The sequence below is a fragment of the Agelaius tricolor genome, unplaced genomic scaffold, assembly GCF_023055355.1.
Source record: "Agelaius tricolor isolate 1412-34295 unplaced genomic scaffold, bAgeTri1.0.p SCAF_8, whole genome shotgun sequence".
NCBI lineage: Eukaryota > Metazoa > Chordata > Aves > Passeriformes > Icteridae > Agelaius > Agelaius tricolor.
In genome coordinates this window covers 43,029,974-43,057,462 of record NW_027269268.1, presented here as the reverse complement: position 1 = coordinate 43,057,462, position 27,489 = coordinate 43,029,974, and the positions used below count along the sequence as shown (strand labels likewise).

Below are 27,489 nucleotides of genomic sequence, written 5' to 3'. Positions count from 1 at the left end.
AGAGAGAATAGAAGACAAAGAATCTGTAGGAAATCTCTTTGAAAGTTATGTGTACCTTATAACACCAATTCCTCAGAAACAACTTCAGAAAAGATATCATTGATGTCAACTAGCTAACATTTTTAATCACACACCCTCACATTTCAGAATTTTCTACTCGCTGTTTGGGTTTTTCAAAATCTTCAGACAAAATTTCATAGGAATGAATGTAGAGATGCCTCAGATTTTGGTTAATCCATGCATTCTAGGAAAAAATTAAATATGATACATCTGTGCAAAACACATGAATTTTATGTGTGTTAGAAAGATAAAAAAGCTAATGGTACAATCATAATTTCTAACATTTTTAATAATTATTTAGACAAAGCTATAGTGTAGTGGATCAGGAACATTGCAGGGTATGACAAGTTACATAATTATGTTACATAAGTTACTTGATTATGATTTAGGAGACTAGAACTGCAATCTTAATACATCAGAGAAGAATAATTTCAGATGGTATACATGCAATTTAATGCTTAAAGTTTATACCCTTGGGTAGAAAAAGTCCTCAAAAATATATTAAATGTTAATAAAAATGAGTAACATTATCTAACAAGAGGAAGGGGTTCATGCTGTTAAAAAACCCAACCGCCATTCTTAATGGAGTCTTCAGTGATGAAATCAATTTTACATTACAATATAGATCTCAGAAATTGCTATTTAAGCTTGGTTCCCTTAACACGTGTTATATAAGCATAAAAATAATTATACTACTGATAAAAGATTATGGAGATGACCTAGATACTGAGGAATTAATTTTTTGTCCTGTGTCAAAGGATTAACTTTAAAGCATTTCAACACAAAATCAGCAGCTACAACTGTGTTTTAGCAGGAGATATCCTTCAACAGTAACTCTAAATGGAAACAGACAACCACCTTTGTCTCACAGGTGGAAGTTTCTGCCTAAAATGATACATTATTTCACTCACTAAACAGAAATCAAGTATCTAAAACCATATCAAAATTATTATCAATTGCTAATATTTAATATTTTGTAAATAGAGTTTAATAGAAGAATTTCAAGTTTTGGAAATTAGGGTTTAGCCAAAGTGCTTCCTTTTCATTACACTGTCAAAGGTCCAGAAGCATAAATTCTTTCTTTCAGGATTTTTGTACTGTGATATCTAGTGGGTTTGTGCTATATATGCACATACATCTCTTGTATACCTATATATATCTATATATGTATATATATGCAACTATACTGAAACCACTAAAATACTTGTTTTCCTTCATTTCATATACCCAAAAAGAAGACATTGCATTTCAGAGAAAAGCATTTGAAATACAGAACCACCATTCTCTGTGAGTTATGTCAAACAAATTTCTTTCTGCTTAAGGAGCCTCTAGGGCAAAGAGAATGTCAGAAAGCCTCAAGAATGGAATAGAATGTAGAATAAGAAACCTAAGTAAAATGTGTGGATTCATAATCACATTACATGCAATTCTGGTCACCAAAAGAAAGACATGGTTCAACAAAAGAAGCTAGAAATGATAAAGAATGGATACTGGAAGAGAATGTTGATAAAAATCTGGGAGCATTCACCTGAATAATAAAAGGAAAGGGCTGAATGAGGACACATACATAATTATGGAATCTGACACAATTTTATTTCTTTGAAAATTAAAAAGGTGCTCCTTGCACTCCAGTTTTCATTCAGTAGCAGTCTTAAAGAAACAACATTTATTTTTTTTCTTATTCAACTCCAGAATTAATTGCCATTGGATGTCACAGACCTAACGGGCCTCACTTGAATTAGACACTTATTAATAAAAAAGTCCATCAAGGGCTATTCAAACAGAATGCAATAATCTCTGTTGAAGTATTAAGACAAAGACTGTAAGAACCTGGAAAGGTACAATGTGGGGAGTATATCTGCCTTGTACCTCTACCTTTGTCCTTCAGTGACAATATTCTACAGAGAGTAAAACTTGTCTCCCAGTTGTAGAAGCTGAATTAGCTCCTTTTCCATTACATCTGATCTATAAGAGCACATCTCATTCTAGAAAGATTCTTAAAAAAGATGATATTATTTTATAGAGATATGACATTTGTTTCAGTACGTGACATAGGCCAGTTTTCAGTTTATGAATTAATATTAAATCAGCTTCATATAAATATAACTGAAATACTGGAAACAGCAATGAGACAAGAAAATGGACAGCAACAGCAGCAGTCCTAATCACAACAGTGTACAGAAGAGGGCAAAATGCTCACAGAGTCTGACCAGTGCCACATGGCTTTCCAAGACAAAGAGCACTCCAGGCCTCCTGCACTCCCTTCCTTCTTGGGAGTGAGAATCCCTTATTTCCACCCCCTGGAGATGGCATGAGTGGTGTAGAATAACAACTTAGGTGCACCCACCATCTCCAGCTCTACACCCTCCCATTCACCACAAGAAAATTAACTCTGTCCTGGCCAAAATTAGGACAATATCCCATTACAAAATACATGTTCTGTAAAAATGCACGTTCTGTAAAAACTGTAGGTCATTGAAAATACCTTTCAATGACCTACAGTTAAATCCTGTATTGTTTGTCATGCCAAGTCAGCAATGGACTGCCATAGTATTTACAGTCACAATTTTTTTTTCAGATATTCATTAAGCTATTTAACTTCCATGCTCCTTCTTTGTCTTCCTCATATCTAGAGACTTTCACAAGGGATTTCTTATGTTTAGGTACCCATGAAATTTTAATGGTATTACATGGGTGCTAGTCTTAGCTGTCTCAGGTCTGAAGATTGTGAATTGATGACAAATATCAAAAAGATATATTCATCATTCTGCAATGTTGATAGAGGGCAGAATTATTCTCTTTTCAACACATTGCTTCTTATCTGCTTTTTGTACTTATATAGTTCTATTAGGTTGAGCTGTTCTTGGTTTTTTGTATTTCTGTTGCCTATTTCAACATAAGCTATGTATCTCAAAACTTCTCATTCCTAATACTCACAAAAATGATGGGAACTATTCAGATGAGGTATGTGGTGAATAATTTTAAGTGACTGTTAGATTTAGTTGCTCATCATGAATTAGTTTTTATTAATAAAATTTAGCAGGTGCTAAGCTACTTGTCCTATTATTTTAATTTTATTATTTTTCAAGTTATTTTTCCCATTTTTATGTTTTTATATTTTACTTTTTTGTAAGGGTATGTGGAACATTCTAAACATTATTTTACCTATTAAAGGACTATTTTGTATTAAAAAAAATTACAAAAAGCAAAGAAACAGAGAAATTAGAGACACGGAAATTAAGAAGCAGGTGATAATGCAGCAATAACAAAAACCTAAATTCTTCAGCCACTGACTGATGGGACACAAAACAAATCATTACCCAGACACAGCCTTGGAAGGGCCAACATGACTTAGTACTTGATGAGAATACAGACGTGATTATCGCAATATTAAGAGGTAATTAAGGAGTCTTGAAGGACTGTAAAAAACTTCTTATGTAACAGCCAATCATAAAATTTATTATGAGATGTTTGGTGAAAGGACCAGAGATGAGGAAGGGCTCGAATTGGGGTGGGCTGAGCAGGGAGAAGGATATGAAAACACAAAGACATAAAGCAATTCTCTTCATGTGAGCAGATATGAGCCAGCACCAAGCCTTATGCTGATAACTGAAGTATTATCAAATCCTTTTCTTAACTATTTTTCCTTTGTAGTCTTGCTGCCATGTGTGAGCTCTGCAAGGTCTAACTGCAGGAAACTAGAGAAGAAGTAATGGCTCACATGGGCTGCAATTCTCGGAGCCAACAGCTGGTGAGGCCAGGGTGTGTGGTATTTGTGTGCAAGCGAGAGGTTTGAATGGCAGTAATTGGGAAGACTTGGACAATTCTATACTTTCCCCAGTGAACTGAGTCCTGGATGCATGTGCATATTTGGTTTATGTGAGAAGCTGTTGAGAGCAGGGGATATCTGCAGGGGTGGTTGGTGTGCAAAGACATTAGGAGTTCCAGACACCTTTGAGAGGACCTGCTGAGAGTGCCTGTAGCACCTCTGCATTACATAACTAAGAAAGAATAAGAACCTTATGGAAAAGAAAGAAATGGAAACTACAGGATTTAATAGAATTTTATTTTGCTAAGCACTCATACAAAACCAGTTTGGGCTTGTTTTGATCTTCTTTAATCATGAGATCCTAACTTTGATGTATGGAAAAGTTAAATCCAGTTTATACTATGTCACTGCTGTGGGAGCAGGATTTCTGCCTACAGGTCTTTATTATGGAAGGACTAAGCATGTTCTAAGGGGTTTGCTTCCTGCCAATTTATTTCACACATTTCTTTGCCTGTGCAATTGCTTTCAGCATTTGCATCTGCTGGAAAACCTGTTCCAGTGTGCCTGACCATGGCAGGTGGGGTTAGGACTACATGATCTTTAAAGTCACTTTAAAACCCAAACCATCCTGTGCTATGATTCTATGAACATTTGTTCAAGAAAACTAAAAAAAATTAAAATTCCACATTCTGTTGGTTGCAGGTTCTTAAACTTAATTTAATTGGCAATAGCTTGAGGTCTACAGGTAGGAATGTACTGCATCCAAAATCACAGTCTATAAACTGTTATGGAAAAAAAATGGCATTCTTCTCCAAGTACTGCTGTGAAATTTTGTTCAGTTGCTCTAAAATTCACTGTCCATATGGATAGGAAATTAAAGTAAAATTACCTTTGTGCCTTGCTATTCCAACATACTCAAGTATGTGCAAATGACAAAAACTTTCACACAACTACCCTACAGTACATGAAAATTCTGAAGATATTTTTATCATTTGTATTGATATAAATTGATGATAGTTTTAAAATCAGGACTAAAAAAATACTGTAATTATGGAAGTAGCATGAAAAATGTGTAAAAATTCTATTGTGAAAAATTTTCATTATCAAATATTTCAGTATTACAAAAAAATTAATTCTCATTTGTTGAAGTGCTCAAAATTTATTAAATAATTTTCAATATTACTCTTTCAAGGGTAAATGAGGGTAAGACAGAATCTTGTTGATTGCAGTTTAAACCCTAGATTCTTTTTTCATTTCCCATTCCAGGGCTAAAATATATTTTTATATATAGACATTTATGACTAGATGTATAGCTCACATTTATCAACTGGAAAACATGTCCTTATGAGTATTTTTCACCAGGAAACATAAGTCAGCAGAGGATGGAAAAACAGAATTGAAATATTTGAAAATATATGGTGCAAGGTAAATGCAGTTTAATACCTTGCTGAACAGGTTAAAAATATTTATGGCTAGAAAAAAAATCAATTTGGAGCAAAAATATATTTCTTATTGTAGTTTCTTTACAAAAATACTACTATTTTGCAATACAAAAAAAGTAAAAATTTTTGTCTGTTAAAAATTTGTTGTTAAAATTTGGAGTCTTAACAGTTATGCAAATGTTAACATACTGTTCTCTTTAGGCTTTGTATTTACGATTTCTCAAAAATTTACATGTCAGAAAAAATAAAAAGCTCATGCTGAAAATAATAAATAAATAAAACCAGCAACAATTTCTTTTAACAATGGAGATTCCAAATTAACACAGTACACATTTTCCATTAAAACCCCAGATTCTATCACCTTTCACAGGAAGTAAACGGTTCCATACCTTAATGAGAAGGGAATAGATACTGAAGAGCTAACCTTATTTTACACTTGTGTATGCTCTGCTTTGCATCTTCAATCCTTTTGCTAGTGGTGCCGAGTTTTATGGAACACTGGAGAGAGAGAGAGAGAGAGAGAGAGGCATATTTGTCAGAAAAATCAATGCCAGTTTTCTTATACAACAAATTGCTGTTGAGGAATGCCACTAAATATGTTTTACTGCTTGCTCCTGAAGTGGCATCTCTGAAAAAAAGGACATTTCTGCATCTTATTCTTTACTTTAATGTACTGACTTATAGGAAGAAGCATATATGACTGAGCAAACGTTACAGAGGTGCATTCTTGGTGCATTGACTACAATGAAGTTGCTTCTTACAATATAATTAATAGCAACAGGACAAAGAGAAACACCCAGTTCTCTCTTGAGGTCCTAAAAAATCACAGTCTTGTTTCCAGAAGGAATACAGTGATTATTCAAAAGTGTAGTCAGATTTTGTAGGGTTACCAGGGGAATGAGCCATGATAAGTTCTGAGTATATTTGAATCCTGCTAAATTCGACCATTTTTTCTTTACTGACACCCCCCTCTTCTCCTCTTTCTTGCTGCTCTCTCCTCTGCTTACACAAGTGCACACTTACAGGCTCCAGATCAGACCAATTTTCCTCTTCTGTTACTAGAACCTCTCTGGATTTCCCAGCACTTATAAGCAAGGAAATGAAGATATTACAAAAGGTCAATGGGCACCAGAAGAAGTTCTGTGATGAAACTTTTTCTTCCTGATGGTGACAAACCCTAGATCAGGTTACTCAGAAAAATTTGGTGAGGTTTCAGGATCTCAATTTCTGGAGGTGCTTAGAACTCACCTAGACAAGGTCCTGAGCACCTGCTTCAGATAAACCCAGTCTGAGGAGGAGGTTAGATTAGATGACTCCAGAGCCCTTATAACAAATTAGCCTATCATCCTATCAATAAAAAAACAAAATATTCCTCTTAATTTTGGGCTACCTGTTTACCTTATTTCAAGTTTTTCTATGGATCTTTTCTTTGTAAGAACATTCAGTAAAAACCGAGTTTATCAAAACTGCAAAGAAAACTTTGTGCTTCTCAAATTATCAGATCTTACTAATTTGAACTTACTATTTTTTTCTCAATGTATGCACAATAGTCATATACATGATAATTTCTCAGTCTGGTATATCTCTAGATGATATCCTTCCAAAAAAATTATATCCTCGCTGAGCTTATCTTGTAGGACAATATTTCTTCTTTACTTTCAAAAGTCTTTTGAAAACCTGACTCAATTCTTCTGAGACTCTCAGCAGGCTTGGCAAGCATAGGAAATAATTCAGGAACAAAGTAGTAGAGGCAAATTGTTTAAGGCAATTAGAAAAAAGGGAAGGAAAGAAGTGGTACAATTAGGCCCTGAAAGAAGTGGTACAATTAGGCCCCCAGAATAATATTGTTGTCATGGTCTTTTTTTTCTCCCATCTTTCCAATATTTTAATAAAATTGGATGTTTGAAACTTGTAGAATCCTTTTTTTGTTTTTTTTTTTTTTTCACAAGGTTTAACTTCAGATTAGTCTTGGCTTTATTAGCCCTGTCCTTACAGGACAGGACAATATTTTTAGACTTCTGAGTCACCTGCCCCTGCTTTGGAATCTTGCATCTTACTTCATACATCTGAGTTCAGTCAGGAACTTCTTGCTCATTAACACAGGTCTCCTGCTGCCTTTGTTTGAATTCTAGAAGTTTTCTTCAAATGCCTGTGAAGTTTTATTCATAACACAAATTTTAGGAAAATGGAAAGGAAATGCATACAGAAAAAGATAAAACAAAAAAAAAAATTCCAACACCGACAAATGACTGGAAAGTGCTACAAAGCACTGCCAGATTCAGTTAACTGCCCACACAGTCAGTAACTGTATCTTAGAAAACAACTTGCTATTAATTTTCAGGAGACTGGAGAAAAAAAACCACAGCTATTATGAAACAAACAGACAAAAACAACCACTAGTATAAGCTTGCTAAGTAATTCTTTTGATTGTTTTTGTTCCACTGATGTTAAGCCCTAAGTTTCTTCAATGTTTCTTGATCTTTTGTGATGTGGAAGCCTGAACTTGTATATAAAAATCTTATCATTGTTCACAATTTTTTCATCAATGTTACATTCTTTTCCCAGTTGTTGATTGCAGACTTGCTTATTTTCAGCATTTTTATGATCTATCATGAATTGCCAGTACAAACCTACTGCTATATCTGAAATATGTTCTGCTTCTCTTTGGCACGAAAGCAGAAGAGCACTTTATGAAATTTATGCTAACAAGGCTTAGATTCAGGTGCAAAATGTTTAATACAAATGTATCTGAAGTGAATTCCATTATTAAAGGAAACATGTTTCTTCACACTAATAATTTCATTTTTTAATCATCTCAGAATTAGGGACACAGTCAGACTATATGAGGTCAATATTATTGCAATAAACAGACAGTAGTAATTCAGATTATTAGCCACTTAACTATAACAGAGCTGCATGTCCTTGTTTGGTTACACATCCCACTGGATAAAACACATTGATTTACTATTCCCTCATGAGACACTTGAATTTGGCATACAGGTAGCAAATGCATAAAATTATTTTAATTCTCAATCACAACACTGAAAAAGCTAGCATTGCTACATACTAAACTGTTGAAATTTGGGGTAAAATTATGCAACTTTCATAAATATGTAACATTCAAAAATAAAAATCAAAATTACTAGAAACTGAAACCAAATTCACCACAGTTCATTTACTACTGCAGGTAGGAAACACATAAAGAAAAGTACTTAGGTTTACTTCTCTTGCATAAAACAATGGTTAAATTTGCCTACTGTTGTAGTAAAAAATCTCTTACTCCAATGGATTGAACACATTGATAGAATTCTCCCTGAGACCACTCTTTTTTAACTGAATATTTTCTCCTCTTCCAGCCTTTCCCTTTATCAAAAATATTTCAGATCCTTAATCATATTTGTGGTCCTGTCCTGGACTTGCTCCAGTATATACATCTTTCCTGTATTAGGAAACCCAGAACTAGACACTGTATTCCAGCTTTGCAGAGGAAAGCAGAGGGAAAGATACAGAAGTACACTTGCATTCCATAGCCTCCAGGGAGTAAAAATGATAAAAATGAGAAATTTCATAATTTTGATTTATCATTATGTTGTTTTTCATGAGTTGCCCTCTTTAAAAGCTCTCAGCCTTTTCATTCCCATTTCATTCTACTTACACCTCTAGCTTCACTGCCCCCTGTGTAGAACATCTTTTTGGAAATCTACTCTAGCAATAAAATTAAGGCACTGATTCAGTTTAAAAATAACTCTGCATTGAGAGTGGAAAGAGGTAGCATTTACATGTCATGGAATATTACTATGTGGCTTTGCAAGTTGTTGTGCAGTGGCCAAAAGGAGGCAAATATCTGTGCAAGGCTAGGAACGTCTTCAGAGACTGACAACAGCTTCATCACAGAAGAAAACTGCTTTCTGGAATACTGCTCCAAGAAATTATTCTTCTGCAGGAAGGCTCTGCCTAGATACATAACATATATTCGCATCCCCGTTTTCTATATTTTCTGTCAGCTACTTGCCTACACGGACTGTGCTGTTTGCATTTATTTCTGTTTTCAAATCTAGTAACCATTTCCTTAACAGAACCTATGACTGAGGAAAAATTAGTCTTCAGTTTCCCTGTTATTATGACTGGTAGTACCGACCTTTTGACATAAGTGACATGTAACAGGAATGTTAAATGAGCCTACTGGTTTAGTCTCCAAGGAGTGCTCAGTCAGCAGACTCAAAGTCAGCGAGTCTAAGCTGGAAGCCATGGGAAGTGGTTTGGCCAGAGATGTCTCTCTAGACATAAGTTAGCAAGCAAAAAATCTATAGGACGGCAAGAGTCTAAATCCATCACTTGAGCTAACTGGAAAGGTGTATTGTAGGAGAAGGTGGAAGAATCCTAAAAACATTCAAAAGAAACAGGATTCCCATAGAAGAGCCTCTCACAGGAAAGAAGAGAGGCCCAAGGTAGCATTTTCCAAGATCAGCAAAGCAAAGTTAGGATTCAGTTACGGCTATCTAGATTGCAGTAGTTTCTCTTGCTTTATAGTCACTGAAACCAGAGATTACTTACTTCCTTACATGGGGCAAAAAAGACAAAAAAATATTTTCATCAGGTCTTAAATGAATCCTGTTTTGAATATGAAATGCATTGTGCTTTAAATAAATTTAAAAAAAAAGCCACCAAAAAAAAACCCCACCCAACCCCCTCCTACTTACAGAAATATATGAGGAAATAACTTCAAGATATATAAGTTTTTAACACAGTTCTTTCACATAAAGATGGGATTTTATGTCAGTAAAAGACTCTGAGGCAAAGAACAAATTCTTCACTGTAGAAATTGAGAGTAGGAATGATAAAATTTATTAAAGGCAGATCTGTAAAAAAATTTTTTTCATGCCTTATCTCTTAAAATATTTTATTTTTCCAAATAGTTTATAGTATTGAATCACCACAGAATGGTTTGGATTGGAAGCAAGACTACAGACCCTCTAGCTCAAAGCCCCCTGTCATGGGCAGGAACATCTTTTACTGCACCAGGTTGCTCAGAAATCCATTCAACCTGACTTGGAACACATCCAGGGATGGGACATCCATGGCTTCTCTGAGCAACCTGTTTAAATGTTTCACCACCCACACAGTAAAGAATTTCTTCCTAATATCACATCTAAATTTATTCTTCCTGTTTAAAGCCATTACCCCTTGTCCTATGAACACTACTACATGCTCCTGTAAAAAGTATATCTAAAAGTAAATAGAAATTTATAATCAATCATTTTCTCTTGGTTGAGAATCACACAATCAGGTTGTGAGAAAAAATACCTGGACATTTTAATTTGCCAGTAAAATTAGGATACTAACACACTGTGGAAATAAAAGGCTTGAATAAAGCTTAAAATGCTCAAATGAAAATTGAAAGTGCCTATTAATTTTTTTCCCCTCACCCTTACATTGAATTTCAAAATCAGACATGGTTCAGGCTCACAACCCAGTTCATAGGCAGCTATATTCCTCTTCAACTTCCTTATTTTTGATTAAATTCACTCATTATCACATTCAGTTTCTTTTTCATAACTAAAATATTTATCAACGTTTTGATAGCCTTTAACTGCCTCAATGAAGGACAGGCCACAGTGTTACTGTCAATGTATCTATGTTTATTTTTAAGTGTCAGATTAGACACTTAACAATGACTGAAAGATTATTTTTGATTTTGTCAGTTTGTTACATAAAATAATTGTCCAAATACCATTCCGTTATCTGTGCATTCCTTCTGACATAGAATTACATGCTAAATGACATAAATGCAAATTAAAAAAAAATCAAAATATTTATGAAATCATCAGATTGCTGGAATTTAATAAAATAAGAGTGTTCAGTCTTGATTTTTGGAAACATGTTAAATAAACAGACCTGAGTGATGAGAGTTCCTTATTAAGTTGGTGAACTACATTTGCTACTGCTCCTATCTATAAGAATATTTCTTATGATCAGGAAAGGAGAAGATAAAGTAAATCCTAATGTATTCCAAAATCTAGTTGAATTGAAATATCACCTTTAAATGTTCGTGATTTTTTCTCTATTCTCAAGATAGATAATAAAAAGATAACAAAACTACACATCCCCACAAAAAAAACCCCAAACCAACAAAAAATCTAAGAACACAATCAAAACAAGCAACCTCAGTTTAAGAGAAAATTTTTGATAAAATCACCACAGCTTCATGAAGGCCAAACTAATTCTGTGGTAAGTCAGACCTGAAGAGTAGATGGTAAGATCTTTATCAATTGACACCTCAGAACACTAAGAACATAGTGCATTTCCTAGAGATTATTTTTATATATTATTATTTTATTGTATCAAGCCAGTACATTGTGACTGGGACATCATCCCCTAGCTAGGACTACTATTGAACTGATGGCTACATAACAGATATATTTGATCATTCTGAACTGGGATTCACAGACAAATTCCCAGGTGGTAAAAATTTGAATGGATCTAATTAATTTTTTCAGTATATACCTTCTAAACATGTGATGAATTTTCAGATAAACTCATCCTAAGCATTTTCCTTATGTTACAATCCACAGCATCTCTCAGATACTGCCAGTAGCTAAGAAACTTCTTATAACTAGAAGTATTAGCCCAAAATGTTCTATTCCTGTTAAACTGTAGGAAAGTGGCTTACTTTCCTATATACCTTTGAATATACATTTCCCTATAACATGTTTCATGTGGGAAAAAAAAAAATCAGCTCATTGAATCCTTCTGTCCTGCTCACCACTCACACTTCTGTGCTGTAAGATTAGTGCTAGTCATTTCTATTTAATAATTCCCACAGTTTAATTCTTATCTTTGCTGTGAAGTCATTCCTGCCTTGTGACAGCATGGTCCTTCTTCTTTAAATAGCACTGTACATAATATTTTCCAGAGAATGCTGGGCTTCCTAAATAAAGGTTTGACTTGAAAATGAGACAAATTAATTTTGATTATTATTTGTTTATTTTTTCTTGTTGTTCTTTACTTGTGACTTTACTTTCTAACCAAATTTGCTTTCTCACTCTGCCAAGCTTGAGTATCCATAGCCAAGAAAGGAAAAGAAAATAAAATTTCTGCAATTTTTAGGTACAAATCAAAAATAATCCCTTTCTTAGACCAAAGGGGGAAAAAAAAGAGTTCAATGTAAATAGCACAAATGCTATAGGAAGGACAAGTTTGGGCATTAACATAGTAGTATACTCAACTAATTTTAGTACGTCTATCATTATATTTTTTAGCTCATGTGCAAGATTGGTAAGTATTCTAATAATCTACATTTGGGCTAAAAAATTCACTTTATGAAAGCAACTCTTGGATTTTCAGTTCAGGATGCTTAGGCTGCATCAAATTCAGAAGTTTCATCTGTTACAAGCTAGCAGCAAGAAGGCCACAACATAAATGTACATCTTCAGGATTAATTGATGATCCAAGTACTGAGGTGGGATAGAGCTACAGATTCCTTTCTGCTTCTCATTTGTCTGTCCCTTTCTTTCCTGCCTTAAAAAAAATTGCCTGTTGCATCCACAGCATATATAATATACTGGAATAACAAATCTTGTCTACCATTACAGTTAGATGACAAATGTCTCTACTTATGCATTTCACATATGCCAAAGTATGTGCTTTTTATGAGCAAAGCAGTCTTTGATCAGGAAAGACATCCTTGCTGCATCCCACAAGATGGGTTATGGTGGCTAGAAATAAAGCCAGATGGGCAAAAAAAGCTGGATGTGCAAAATAAACTCAAAATCAGCACAGGTCAAATAATTTTGTACCATCAATATTTCACAGTGCTCTACAATTCATTTATCTAAATGCTAGATACAAATTTAAGTAACAGGAACCATTCCTAAAATCTTTCATTTAGAACCTTGATGTCAATGGAAATTAATAGGCTATTACAAATCTGGTGCTTGCTGGATCACAGACTATTTCTGATTTGGGTCAGAAGTTACCATCTTGAACTTAATAAAAAGAATGCCAGAAAAAAAGAACTAGTTTAGCACGTTCATGAGAGAATATTTCTTTGTACACAAAATTAGTCAGTACAATTTTCATGCCTTTCACTGAGAGTCAGTATAACATCCCTTCATATAGCCTTTTTCTCCTCTTACTTGAAGGTAGATGATATTTGTAATTCATGGGCACTATTATATCCTGGATAGATCAATCTACATGTGATTTACTATTTATTTCAAACACTCTCTACCCACTATATCATATCTAGTGGTTTTCTTAGTTATTTGGCACATCTTGCTTGAGATGCGAGTTTGATTTTTTTCAAAGTGCTTGGATCATTTCTATTTAGTCACTTGGCTGCTTCTTATAATCTCCCACACTTTTTTAATCTCTCTCATGTACTTTGTAAACACCTCTGGCTGCCTCACTTATGGTGAATAACAGCTATGTCCCTCCCCCATTCCAAATCTTTTTCCAAACTCTATCTTTTCCTGTCAGGATTTCTAATCTTCTCTCAAAAGTTTCTCAGTTTACTCCAACTTGTCTTAGAGCTCCCCTTGCTGTTGGATGCTGTTATGAGGCAGGGAAGCTTAAACAAAACTTGGCAGCTGATACAGGCAGCATTCAAATAGCAGTTTACAGTATTTTGATGGTATTATATAATCCAGAATGATAGAGCAAATTGGGAAAATTTTGATTTTCACTAAGAACTGCTAAATAGTGCAAAGTTTGTTTATGACAGCCACAATTTTTGAAGAAAACAGTAGTTTACAATATAAGATTTCTTCAGAAATATATAGAAACACAAGTATTTCTATCAAAAGATTATGCTTATGAAAAATATTTCTCTTGCTTTCAAAATAATTATTTTCCTACTTCAAAAGTATTAATGTTACCAATATGGACTAAAGCTACAACAATAAAAAAGTAATTTAATAGATAAACTGAAAAATCATCATTCAATTAACAATAAATTTGCAGACACAATAAATGAAAAATTAAAAATCTAGACTAGTATTATGGTGAGTTCTATACATCTTTCAGAGACTTAAGTTCCATTTCTTATATAATGGTCTGTAATTCATTAATCACTCAAGTATTATTCTTAATCAAAAGGCTACTAAAAATGTAACATCTTAAGTTTTAAATACAGTTTTTTAAAACTGAAAATGTATATATTTTTAAAATAACCTATTCTTTGTCTTCATAAAGTGTTATAAAAGGTTATTATTGCATATTTTTTTAATTAAATAACGGGTGTCTAAAAATATCATTGGCAAGTGTGACTAAATATAATTTATATTGCTTTTGTAAATATTAAGCCAAAAACCTTCTCTACTAAGTGACACAGGATTCTAAATACAATAATTCAAGAAGAATTAGTCATATTTGAAATAATAAAAAATCTTGATTTATGGATCTAATAATTGTTTATGTAAATATTATCATATGCTGTTTCTAACAGTATCATAAGAGGATTTGTGGTTTTCTAATCACTGATACAATAATAATGACTACAGCATTAATGGGAGGAATTTTTAATTTATAATCCTTATAAATGAGAGTTTACATTTACATGCTGAGTGTGAAATACTGAGACTGAGTTTTTTGATGGAAACTGCAAGAAGGTTGTTGTAATTTGTTGGAGAGTATGGCAGTAAAAAAACCAAAACACTTGAAATTTCTTTATCTATTTATGAATAGTGAAACTTTCAAAACTATGGTGTTTTTTTCCACACAAAATAGAAAATTAAATCTTCTGTATTAGAGACTACAGGAAAAGGGGAGAAACAGAAACCCCAAAACACTCTCAGTGCTGATGACAAACCATTTGAGAATCAAACTTATCTGAGGATCTGGGGTACAGAGAGATGCCATAAAACATAGAACACACTATGTAGTAGATAGAGTATAGTACATAGAAGAAAATTATGGTTATAATTATATTCAATAGATTGGCCTTGTAAGATATTTTTAGCAGTGCTTTCGATCTGCTTGGGATTTTCTCCATCTACACCACTATCTGACACTGAATAAAAAAAAAAAAAAAAACAAAAAAACAAACACCTGGTTTTTTCTATCCCTACAAAATGTTACCCAAACCCAAGAAGAACCAAACAAACAAAATATAGGATAATATTGCTTGTCATACTTCATTCATATATTGTGGATATAAATGTATTTTCATTTATCTTCTCCTCACCTACTTTGAAAAGATGTTTAGTTCCTTGTTGCTGTCTGTCAGAGTAAAAAAACATAAGCAAAAAGGCCCTGCAGTATGAAATTACCTGGCCTTTCTAGTAAAATGGTAAAAAAGTTCCACTAAAGGCTTGAGAAACAAAACCATCTCACTTCCCACCAAGGTTTTACTTTTTTAGTAATAATCAGACTTGTCCCAATTCTTTTTTTTATTTGGAAAACAAAAAGTTTTTTGACTACAAAAACACACTAACATCTTCTGACTCATTAAATGAATGCATTCCTAAAATTGTATGATGGCTATAGCTGGTTTTTATATTTTTTTCAACATTAAAATTTTTTTCTTCTTTTTTAAAGGCCTTCTCTGCATTTCATTCAACTAACTTTTCTCTTTTTATTCTTTTCTTTCTTCTAATTTGTTTCTGAATTGTCTCCATCTGAAAATAATTTTGAAACACATAATTTTCGTAGATCTTTTTAGGTGGCATGAATTTCATATAATTTCCTGGGGCATTATTAGTTGTTGCTGCTGTTATTGTTATCTCATTGGCAGTTTCTCATTTCTAGTTCCTCAACCCATCTGCTGGTGGCTGAGGTCTATGGAGAAATGAGCTCCATCCTGAGTTTCTGAAGTTCTGGTCTTATTCATGCAAGGGAGCAAAAGGATCGGCTAACTACACTGTCACTCAAAAAAAGAACCTGTTTAAATGCATCACAGAAAAATATCAAGTCATTTTACTGCAAGGTGAAGCCATAAAAAAATTTAGGTCTTAATAGTCAAGCCATTATTTTTGTCTCTGATCTTAATCTATTTTCCCTAGTTACACAGTCCCTTCTTTCCAAGATCTCTCACAGATCTTAATAATAACAACCATAATTAATATAATCAAGTGATAAATAAAAGCATTGGCCATAGTTTTAAATACTTTTATTTATTATGAATTATAAAAGGCATAAGACAAAAAGTAATATAAGCATGCTAAGGTTCCTTCTAACAGCAGGAAGACTGGGTGAGTTCCTCAATTAAGCCCATAGCAGAAAAGCAGAAAATGCTGAAATATTGAGTTTAGCGTCTAGTTCCTACTTCAGGATTGCACTCTGTGCAGGATGCATTGCTGTACTCAAACAAAGAACAAAAAAGAAAAACCAACAGGTCCAGTAGGCATGGTGTGTAGGATAGATCCATTCCTTGCGTTGTGGCTGAAAGCTGACAATTCTACATCACACTGTGTGTGCTGATTGAAAATAGAATGGATCTTCTCAGGAGGAAAATTCTGGGCTGTGCTCTAGACATGAGATGAGAGGGGGTGAAGTGTGCAGGAAATTCAGCAGTACTCAGACATTTGCTGTCAGTACTCCTGTTTTCCACACCAGGAATCTAAATCAGTGGTGCCATGTTAAAGGAACTTTTTCTAGGAGATGCAAGAATAGAGTGGAATGAGCAATGGCTTAAAGCATGTCTTTCAGAAATTGAAATGTTCAGATACTTATTCTTCCAGAGCTACTCACCTGGATTCATTATCCTAATGAAGCTGTACTTCATAAGTAATAGGAAGGACACTAATATGCTAGAGAGATGTGGGGAGCCTAATTTATAATTAAAAAAATCTCTCATACAGGAATTTTAACTGGCACAATCTCTTAATGAAAACTCCATTGAGACGCTTTCTTTGTCTCTCTGGGTTTGATTATTTTGATAAAAAACCTATTACCTGTGCAGTGCAAAAAAATCTTCTTGTCTATACAAAATTGTATAGACACCACTTAGGGAAAATGGGTTTGTTTGAGAGACAAATTCTCAATGTTCATATGCAAAAACAATTTTGAAATAATTTAAAACATTAGAAATACAACATAAATGGTCTTGATTTGCTGCCAAATGCACACTCTTGAGATTAAATTAAACCTATTTGACCTGAAAGCGTTAATTCAGTAATACCTGGAAGGAAAATAGGAAGGAATACCTAAGACTGCTGTAAACTCTTCATACTGATTTATGTTATTGAGGACACATAGAATTCATGAAGGGAATTGTCAAAAGCAGGGGTGGAGTTGGGGGGAAAAGAGAAAGAAAGACAACAGTAACACAATAAATCGACCCTCTGGCTAGATATAACTCTATTAATTGCAGGCACTCTTACATTAAACTGTTTCCAACCTCCTGCTGATAAAACCTCTCAAAATAATTTCACCCTTTGACAGCTTAAATTATGATCTTCCCACTCTATAAAAGTGTTTGACACATTTGTACCAAGTATTTAAATGACATGAAAAAAAAAAATTCTGTTTTACATGCACCTGTTCTTGAAATACAATTAGATTTCTTTTTCTTTCTTTTCACAAACATAAACCGATTTTATACGTATCTTTACTTATATAAATGCTTATTTATCTGGAACACACAGTGGCAGCTAAAACTATTTTAAAATTTCAGATACAAACCCCTTAAAATTTCAGTTGTAAGTTTCTTATCATTTTTCTCAAACCTTTTGTTTGTGGCAGAAAATTCTCTTACCCTTTGTTTAAAGATGATTGTAAAAATACTAAAAATTAATCTCGTCCTGTTTGGTAACAGCACTAATTAAAAACACAAAAACATTAAAAATGTATTTACCTGAATAGATGGACATGTTGAAAAGATAAACAAATGACAGTAGATGTGCATTTTTTCTCTGAATTTTACTCTGGATATTACTCAAGAATTTAGAATATAGCTTTTTTCATCTTACCAAGGAATACTGAAACATCAGGGAACATTTAACCTGTTAGCCTAAACTTCTGTGACCAAAAAAATATATTTGCTACAAAGATATTTTTTGTAAATTCACTCTCAACTCTTAAACATACTAGAAAATAAGCAAATTATTCTATTCTTTCGAATAAGAATTTTTAAACTAGATGCTACATAGCGCATTTGTGATATCATTCAGAATGTATAATTAAAAATATCAAGACTTAAACTAGAGCAGTTTCTCTGGTGACAATATAGTGATACTGCAACACTAATGACTCCATGGTTCTAAAATTATTTGATGTTTCAAAGAGTAACAAATGTGTGTAGACAATTGCACGTAAGAGAGGCCGCAATTAATAAGTCACACATTTTGTGTAGTATGCCTAATGAGACCATTAACAGCATGGAAGTGTGTAACCAGTGAGGGAGAGCAGGCCTCTTCAACGTGTCTTTAAAGTCCCCTGGGCATCACTCACATGTGCCAGACATTGAAACTGATGAACCTTTTGCTCCTCTAACACCTGCACAAAGTAATAGCTTAAGATGCTATGTGAAAAACAGGATTTCATCTGCCAAACATGATCTAAGTTGAGATATTAATTACTCCTTTGGGAACTGGGTATAGTAAATGCTCACATGAATACATAAACATGATTTTTCAGATACAAAGCTAGTTGAATTTGCTGAGCTTGTATAAACAATCAAGATATGAGCAAAACTGTTCCACTTCAAGATAGATTTTTAGGTCTTTAGTTATAATTTGTTGAAAATGTATCATGTGAAATTCACTCATTTTAAATTCATAAATCTGCTTGCTAATTGTTGAATCAGAATTTATTTCCCTTGTAAAAAAGTGCAAAGCATTGTGATTTATCATCTGAAGACATCTACTTGTTTTCATCATCAGTTATATATGATTAATTTAAAATAATGAGCTCATATACGATATCTAGAATTTTTGCCTGAAACCAAGAATGATAGTGAATTTGAATTCTTCAATTCAGTCTTTTAAAATTTGTATTATATAACCACACTTCTTACTGCCAGTTTAAATTTTATATTTGGATTTCATTTTTGTAGAATTATCCAAATTAAGTCTAAAATAAGATATCAGCCAACTTCTATAAATTAGAAGGTGATTATTCTTTAAATCTACATATTTCAAATTGTATTTCATGGTATACTAATTTTCTTAGATAACTTTTTTTCATATAAGGAATAAAGTTATTTGATCTAAAAGATAATCTGAGATTTGTAAATATTCAGACACAAGTATTTTACTAGCAATTTCACTTGAGAACATCAGCTGGAAGACAGCTAGAAGGCAATCCCCACATATTCACATTCTCTCCCAGCTAGTTACACTCATTCCTAATAAATTGAAAAGTATTCTTTGATTTGAAAATACCCTAGCAGTGTGTCCACCTTATTTGAATGTGTGTTTGGAGGATGCAAACACCCTGACTATTTCAAATACATTGACCCCGCAGTGAGGATGTGTGTACATATGTTGAAAGGGTGTATTTAGTTTACATGAGCTGATTTTCAGTTTTGTAAAGCTATGTCAGAGACATTTAGTATTTTAATGTGAGAAATCAAAGGCAACATACAAATTGAAAATGCACTGAAGAAAATACCATTCTCAGAAAAAGGTGTCATATACTAGAAGAAATTAGAGTGAATTAAAGTGAACAAAGGTATAGTCATAATTTATACTGATGAATAATCGTTATCTTTATTCTCAACAAACAGAGATTGACAGGGATTTTGAGTTATAAAATTGATTTGTTATGCAATGATCAGGGGAGATCATGGATAATATTCCGAACTGAAAATAATTTATTCTTAGTTGTGTGAAGAGTTTCATAGGATAGAGTATAACTTGGAAACTGAAAGATAATCAAATGGCAGAGCTCAGTTTAGAAGATGCATATAGGGCCTGATTCAAGTCTCCATTCTGAGTACTCTGTTCCCAGTTTCCTGTGCTTGTTTTGAGCTGTGACCATTCTGAGAAGGAGACTTCCTTGCAGTACATACTAGCTGTGGTAATGAGAATAAAGTGTTAGCTAGAAAGATTTGTCAAAATGTTCCTAAATAGTGGGCTGTTAAAAACATATTCAAGCAGATCAGCTGAATGCTTTCATGTTGCAGTGTGCCTACTGTAAAACATATTGTAACCGTGATGATCTACATTTTCACAGAAATATTTCCACATTGCTCTTTTCATTTCTGCAGTATAATGCATTTCATAAGTAAAAACAGGTGGAACAATTTTAAATATTGGGTTTTGAAAAAACTGTAGTGAACATATTAATATGAACCACTAAGTTTCCAAAAGCAAAAATGATGAAAGCTATATAAAGCACTTCCAAAGTTTAAGTTACTGTTGAGTTTGGTGATCACTGACAAATATGAAAAGGGTCTACTCACTTCCATTGATAGGGAAATGTCACAATTGAAATGAATGATTACATGAAATTTACAAAACAGAATACTATATTCTGTAATGTGTATTTTTTTAATTTTTTTTTTCCCCAGCAGAGAAGGAGAGACTGAAGTCAATGTTCAGCCACTAGTACAATGAACCATGGTGTGATTTCTCACATATCTGTAGTTATGGTCTAGGAGAACACTTAAAGGAACTCTTAGGTTGGGGGCCAGTATAGAACAGTGTCATAAAAGGCATTTGCTCCCATTTAGAAGAATGGAATGAATGAAAGGGAGTTTGTACAGGAAAAGATAGCACCTCACAGGGGTTCATTGAGTGCCTTGACTATAGCATATGTTCTCTGACATAACAGATACCTACATATTCACACCAACATGCATGCCATATGCATTCTTACAGACACATAGGCAACCTTAGGACAAAAAAAAAAAAATTAAAACCTGAAACATTAGTAGTATTAAGGCATAAGAGTCTGTACTCCTAAATTTGGTGTTTCTGATATTCTGATATCAGTATGTGAGGAGTCTCAGTCTTATATAGTATTGCTGATATGGTTTCCTGGCTGTAAATGGTCTTGATCCCTGCTGCTTACATATAGCCTACCTCAGTGAATTATTAGACATTGTTATCCTTACTTTAGCCTTGATTGTCCTACACACCTCTAATCAATACCAAGACATGTCAGAAACTGCAAGGAAGGCAGGATAATAGGTAAAGTTTTTGCAATGTCTTCTAAGTGTTATCAAACCATAACAACAAAAGATCTTCTAACATATAGTCTTATATCTAACAGATAATTTCTGAGACAGAAGCCTGCTTAGTGGCACAGTGTGTGAAGTGACACACAACAAAAAGACTGAAAACAGAATTTTTCATATCCCATTTTGTTCTTGTTAAGTGTATTAAAAATAGCAGCACAAGTTGAGAGAAGACAGAAAAATGTAAGGCATCCAAAGGGATAAAACCTTGTTTAAACTAGAGAAGCATATGCAAAACTTGGATCAAATTCAAAATAACTTATGAATGAAAAGTCTGTCTCCTATCCAAAACCACACCTAACATTTCCCCATTTACTATAGATCTTTTGCTGATTTGGATTTTGATGTGATCTGACAGTATTTATGTTTGTTTAATGTTGTTTTTTATTTGTAAGATATAAGTAAAACTTTAAAAAACAATATTAAGGCTTTAAAATCATCAAAAATATTATGCTGAATGAAAAAAAAAATTTTTAAAAAACAAACGATACATTATATTTACGTTACGTGATTATATTAGATTTCACAAAGATGCTGAAGTTTTGTGTGTTAGAACTACATAAAGAACCTTAACCCTGGAATAATGCCAGATTTAATTATTATACAAATGTAGTATTATTTTCTCATGTAATATATGATACAAATTAATTTTATTACATTGGTTTAGAGGTTAAAGAATTTTAAAAATGTGAGATATAATTTTTAAGGCATGTCAAATATAAAAGCATTCTCTTTCTTCAAGGAGAAAAATTAAGAGGCAAGTTAGGACAAACAATGGACTCTCATAAAATTTAGTAACCTCTTTGCATTCAAAATTTTTCTTCTCATACAACATGGTTTTTCAAAAGTTGGCTTACATCTTACAGTAGCACAGTCATGTAATTCATAAAATTAGACATAAAAAAATTTAGCCAAAACCAAGTTAAACTTTAGGAAACTATGTGAAGAAGTACAATCCAAATAGACATTTTTCAATAAATACTTATAATTTTCAAACTCGTTTTTATCTATTTCTGAGTGACAAAATCATAAATGTTTAAATGAATTATACCACTGGATAAGACACTCAGAAAAAAAAAAGTTAGTTCATGTTCAAAGTTTAGAAGCATGCAGATATTAAATTTTAGTACTGATGCAATTAACACTTAGGTATCTTCCTGAATAATGGAGTTTGCAAAAATCTTAACAGAGAAATTAAAAAAATAACCTGAGCGATTTCCAACTCTCATTTCAGCTAGATTTGGGCTAGACATACGTATGTACTCTATGAGTTAGATACTGTTGCAGGAAAAAAATGCTTACTTAATGTACTTTAAACCAAATCAGGAGTAAAGCAGTTTATTGACCTTTTATTGACATATAATTAACTGACAGTCTATGAACCATATATTATTCTTCAATATCTGCAATACAAAAGATAAGCCACAATAACTGGTGTCTATGAACTATTAGTAAATACCTACAGTCCTCTAAAAAGCCTTTTGTACGTAATTGCCTAGAAGTTCTAACCAGACACCGAGTTATATGAGCAGAGAGATATGGTCTCACAGGATGTTCACACTTTTAAAAAGAACAGATTCCTGAAATTAAATAGAAAGAATTTTATTTTCCAGTGAGTAGGGCATTTGGTTCTTGGAATATTTTTCAAATATGTTCTACACTTTGAAGTTAGGTGTCAGTTAAGTAAGATTTTTCAAGGGCATAAATGAGTTCCTATGGTTCTTTCTCCCTTAATTATGACACAGACCTTGCTCTGAGTAGGGGATGTGTCAATATCTTTTAAACATGAATCTATGTGAGCAATGGTAACGTGTATGTCAATTGTTAATATGCTTTCTTCTTTCCCCAAGAATAATCTTCTGCTTAGAGTTCAAATTCAGCCACAGATAAATGTCAGTACTGGAATAGTCTGGAGAGTGATTGTTTTTCCCAAGCATAAGAAACATTTTAGATGTCCTTTTTTAGCTGAAACATCTGCCTGGGGCTGGCAGGACAGATCTGTCTGTTGGAGGCTGTGGTGGGTTGACCCCGGTCGCATGCCAGGTGCCTGCCAAAGCTGCTCCATCAATGCCCTCAACTGGGCAAGGGGAGAGAAAATGGAACAAAGAGCATGTGGGTTGAGTTAGGGACAGGGAGAAATCACTCATCAAATCGTTAAACACCTGCCCCCCACATCTTTTCTGCCAGCTCCCTCAGTTCTGTAGGGTGGAGTCCATCCAACCCCAGAGAGCTGTGAATGTCTAGGTGGAGTAGTACATCACTAATCATTTCCCCATGGCTTATGTAGGCTTCCTGCTTTGTTCCTTCGAGAGTATTTTCAAAAGTGTTAAAGCATCAGTTCATGTTCAGAGTCCCAGTGTTTCAAATAAAAGAAGAATAAGAGTAATTTATGTTTGCCTATCTAATTAAACAATGATCTGTTATTACAATTATTTTAGTCCCTAAACTAGCCAAATTTTGTATTTTACTAAAAATTGTGCATAATTTTTCATCATGTTTAAAATGTCTTCCTGTATGAATAATGACACCACAAACCTACTAGGAGAGATGTAAGTAAATTATTTCATTTGTGTGACAGTATAATTGGACTATTATTTACTGAATGATCATGAAAAAAGAAAATTTTCATTCTAAACAGGGATTTCTTTGGTTTTATTCTTTCATAACAAAACTTTACGAGAGTTATAAATTTTATCTTTATGAGTCTTAATCACATGTCATTGCAAAGAGATATCAAAATGAAACTATTTTCTTTATTGACCCTATGACAATCAAAATTTGGCTGAAGTATAGATCTTCTGTGAAGAAATTACAGGATTCATGTATAAACTCTAAGTGGGTTTTTAAGCAATATCATGCCCCTTCCTCACCTCATTTTATTTCACTTTCAGAGCTTGTATACCACTACAAGTATTCCCATTTTTCATATTACATTATGACTAAATCTGCTGTTTGCTATTGATTTTATCACGTCCTGCATGCAACCCTACTTCAAAAAGAATACTCATTTTTAATGGGATTCAAAGAAAATCACAGATCTAAAGTTTGAATCTATTTCAAGTTACTTTTTCTCATCTTTTAATAATTAATGGTCAAGTAAGAAATATAATTCAATACAGCGTATATACTTTCCATTTCTGCAAAGTCTCAGAAAAAAAAAAAGAAATTAAATTAAAGTGAGAAGAGTCAATAGAAAATATTGAAGAGCCTGAGGAGGCCTAAGTTCAAAGAATAACAAGCAGGACAAAAGAAAAGTAATGGTCTTAATATAGAATTCCTAAGCATGAGGAATTAGAAGGAACTCAATCCTTTTTAGCTACATGGACTACTACAACAAAACAACAGGAAAAAACCCCAGAACAGCATACATAAAAACATGTTTATTTTAGTTTCTTTTCTATGATAGTTTACTAACTAAAGATTAAATATACATTTAAACATATTTTTAAATATACATTAGTGCTTATTTCTGTGATCTGTTAAGGAAAGAAAATACTCTTTAAATTTCTTTAATACCTAATCATAGAAATAAAAGGTATAAAGTCAGAGTCTAGTCTGAGCTTCACAAGAAGTGGAATTGGGTTAGTTATGGGTTTTTTTCTCTAATTATGATGAGTAATATATGCTGGGTAAGAGTAATGAGCTTGTATCCTGTAGTAATTTTTCCTTATATCATTTTATAAATTGCCTGAAGCAGGTGTTCCCATCATTTACACAACTTTGGTGATGAGGCTATTTGGACACTACATAACATAAGGAGGGTAATGGTGACAGTGCACAGACTGTTCTCATGATCCTTCCCAACAAAGATTTATTTGCTGTTAATTTATTGAGGACATTTCTGATAGTCTTCAGACTAAAGTCTGAATGTAGAGCACTCAAGATATGGTATCATCTGTGCTGAGCAGACAGGCAGGTCCCCTGTCTGCTGCCAACACTGCCTAACACAGTCCATCCTGCTGTTGCTTTCTTTCCATGAGAGAACTTTTCTGGCTCATGGTCAGTTTGTCCACCAGTATCTCAAGGTCCTTCTCTGCAAAATTGTTTCTTTAGGTTCGTTGGCCTCCGGTGTGCACTGGTGGCATTAAGCAGAAGTTACCAGCAGCCTCAATTTCTCTCACTTCTCAATAATAAACTAGAAGTGCCTATAGCAACTACTGGATCATGAAAGTCTGTTATCCCTGCATACCATTTCTACCTGTGCAAATTAAAAAGATCCATTACAAACACTGGCTTACTTGGGGAATTTCTTTTCCTTTCACTTTGAAAAATTGGAACCGAAAATTTCTGACAAGGATGCTCTTTCCTGTCACTCCTAAATATGTGTACAAAGAATGAAAACAAAGATGGTGGAAGGACAGGCAGGAGTGACTTATGAGAAGTGGCTGAGGATATGAGGTTTGTTCAGCTTAGGCAAGGGGAAACTTAGGGGTGAACTCATTGCTGTCTACAATTTCCTCATGAGGTAGACCAAGAGGGCCGTGCTGATCACTTCTCTCTGCTGTCCAGTGATAGGATGGGAGGGAATAGCTTAAAGATGTGTCAGAGGAAGTTTAGTTTAGAATTTAGAAAGTTCTTCACTGAGAGGATGGTCAAGCACTGGAAAACTCCCCAGGGAAGTGGTCAAGGCCACAAGCTTGTCAGAATTCAAGAAGCATTTGGACAATGTTCTTAGATGCATGGTTTAACTTCAAGGTTGATTAAGCTCACAGAAAGGATATGTGGTTTTGTGGAAGAAGGTTGAAAAATTACTGAAAAAGGGCAGAGCAATAAGACTTTAGCGGTAAATATTTGACCTAATACTACTAGGGGAAAAGTCTTCTGAATCCAAGGTAATATGCAATTGTTGCCAGCTTGAGTAATTTTCCTGTGTTTTTCTGATCTTATATGCCAACAATGATATTTGCATACTTTAATTACACTGCCCTACAATAACAAAAGTTTCTAAATAGATCAAATTAGCTATTAATTTTACTTGAACTTCAAACTTATTATTTAAGTCATTTTAACTTTGACCTCAGTTTGATAACTCCTTTGTTAACCAGCAATCTATATAGTAATAGGTTGTAAATTGCCTTAAGAATGTACCTTCTTAAGGGAATGTTTACTTGTTTTAAATTTTTAATTTTTAATTACATCTGTAAGTACTACTTACTTTGTCCTATTGCAATATGGGTAATTAATTCTGATAAAGCAGATAATCTTGAAGTACTTAGACTGCTAAATAACTTAACACATAATTCATATAACAAATTGCTTTAAATTTCTTATGAACTACTTCAGACAGCCATTATCAGTGGTAAGCAATATTTATTTCTTTCCAACATATTTTCAAGCTACTGAAACTTCACCATATTTGACATATGAATTCAAAACATATTGCTTGTCCAAGTAATCCACATAGCTCATTTACTAAAATGAGTTGCAACTACTTATGATAAAGGCCATCTTCTTGAAATTATGACAATTTCTTTTTAAAAGACATTAATATTCTTGTATTTTAGAAAAATGTGTCTATCAACATCAGTGAAAGAAGGTCATACTATCATCGGTTCCTACATCCTAATGGCCCAAAGACAGGGAAAACCTTTAGTGCCACAGAAAATTTACTGAGGAATAATTTTTATGTTTTCATTCTTTTCAGTCTTTTGCACAAGGAACTGTTCAAATGGTTTCCAAGGCATTTGTAAATTTAAGTCAAGGTTTCAGCTGTCCTAACATGTGGCTACTGCTTTTTAAATTATTTTTCCCTCTTTGTATGTTTATTTCCTCGTGGACAAATTATGAAATTACATTTCTAAATGCACAATGAGATACTAAAACTGTGTTTGCATTTGAAAGATAAATATGCTCCAGTTTGTAGCATTTACTTTACTGCAGTGTTCTGAGCACTACACTAGCTTGCACAGTGTGTGACTAATAAGGAAATTTATTTTGAGGCAGCAGTTTCCTCAGTGTGTCTCTTTTCATAGACCGATGAACTCACATTACGCACAGTAGCAAACTGCAGCTAAAATCCCAAATGAAATCCAAAACCAGACAAAAGAAAAATTTCTTGCACGTACTTGTAAGTTACAAAAAAAGCATGAAAATCTTCT

At 33.5% G+C, this 27,489-nt stretch overlaps 1 long non-coding RNA gene across 1 annotated transcript in view; it reads right to left on the bottom strand.

Annotated features, from left to right (window-relative positions):
• The window catches only part of LOC139592532 (uncharacterized), a 254,044-nt gene that overhangs the window by 45,965 nt on the left and 180,590 nt on the right, over positions 1-27,489 (bottom strand). The window contains exon 3 of the long non-coding RNA XR_011680034.1: positions 5,661-5,769. This is a non-coding gene — a long non-coding RNA (uncharacterized lncRNA). The remainder of the gene's footprint in view (positions 1-5,660; positions 5,770-27,489) is intronic.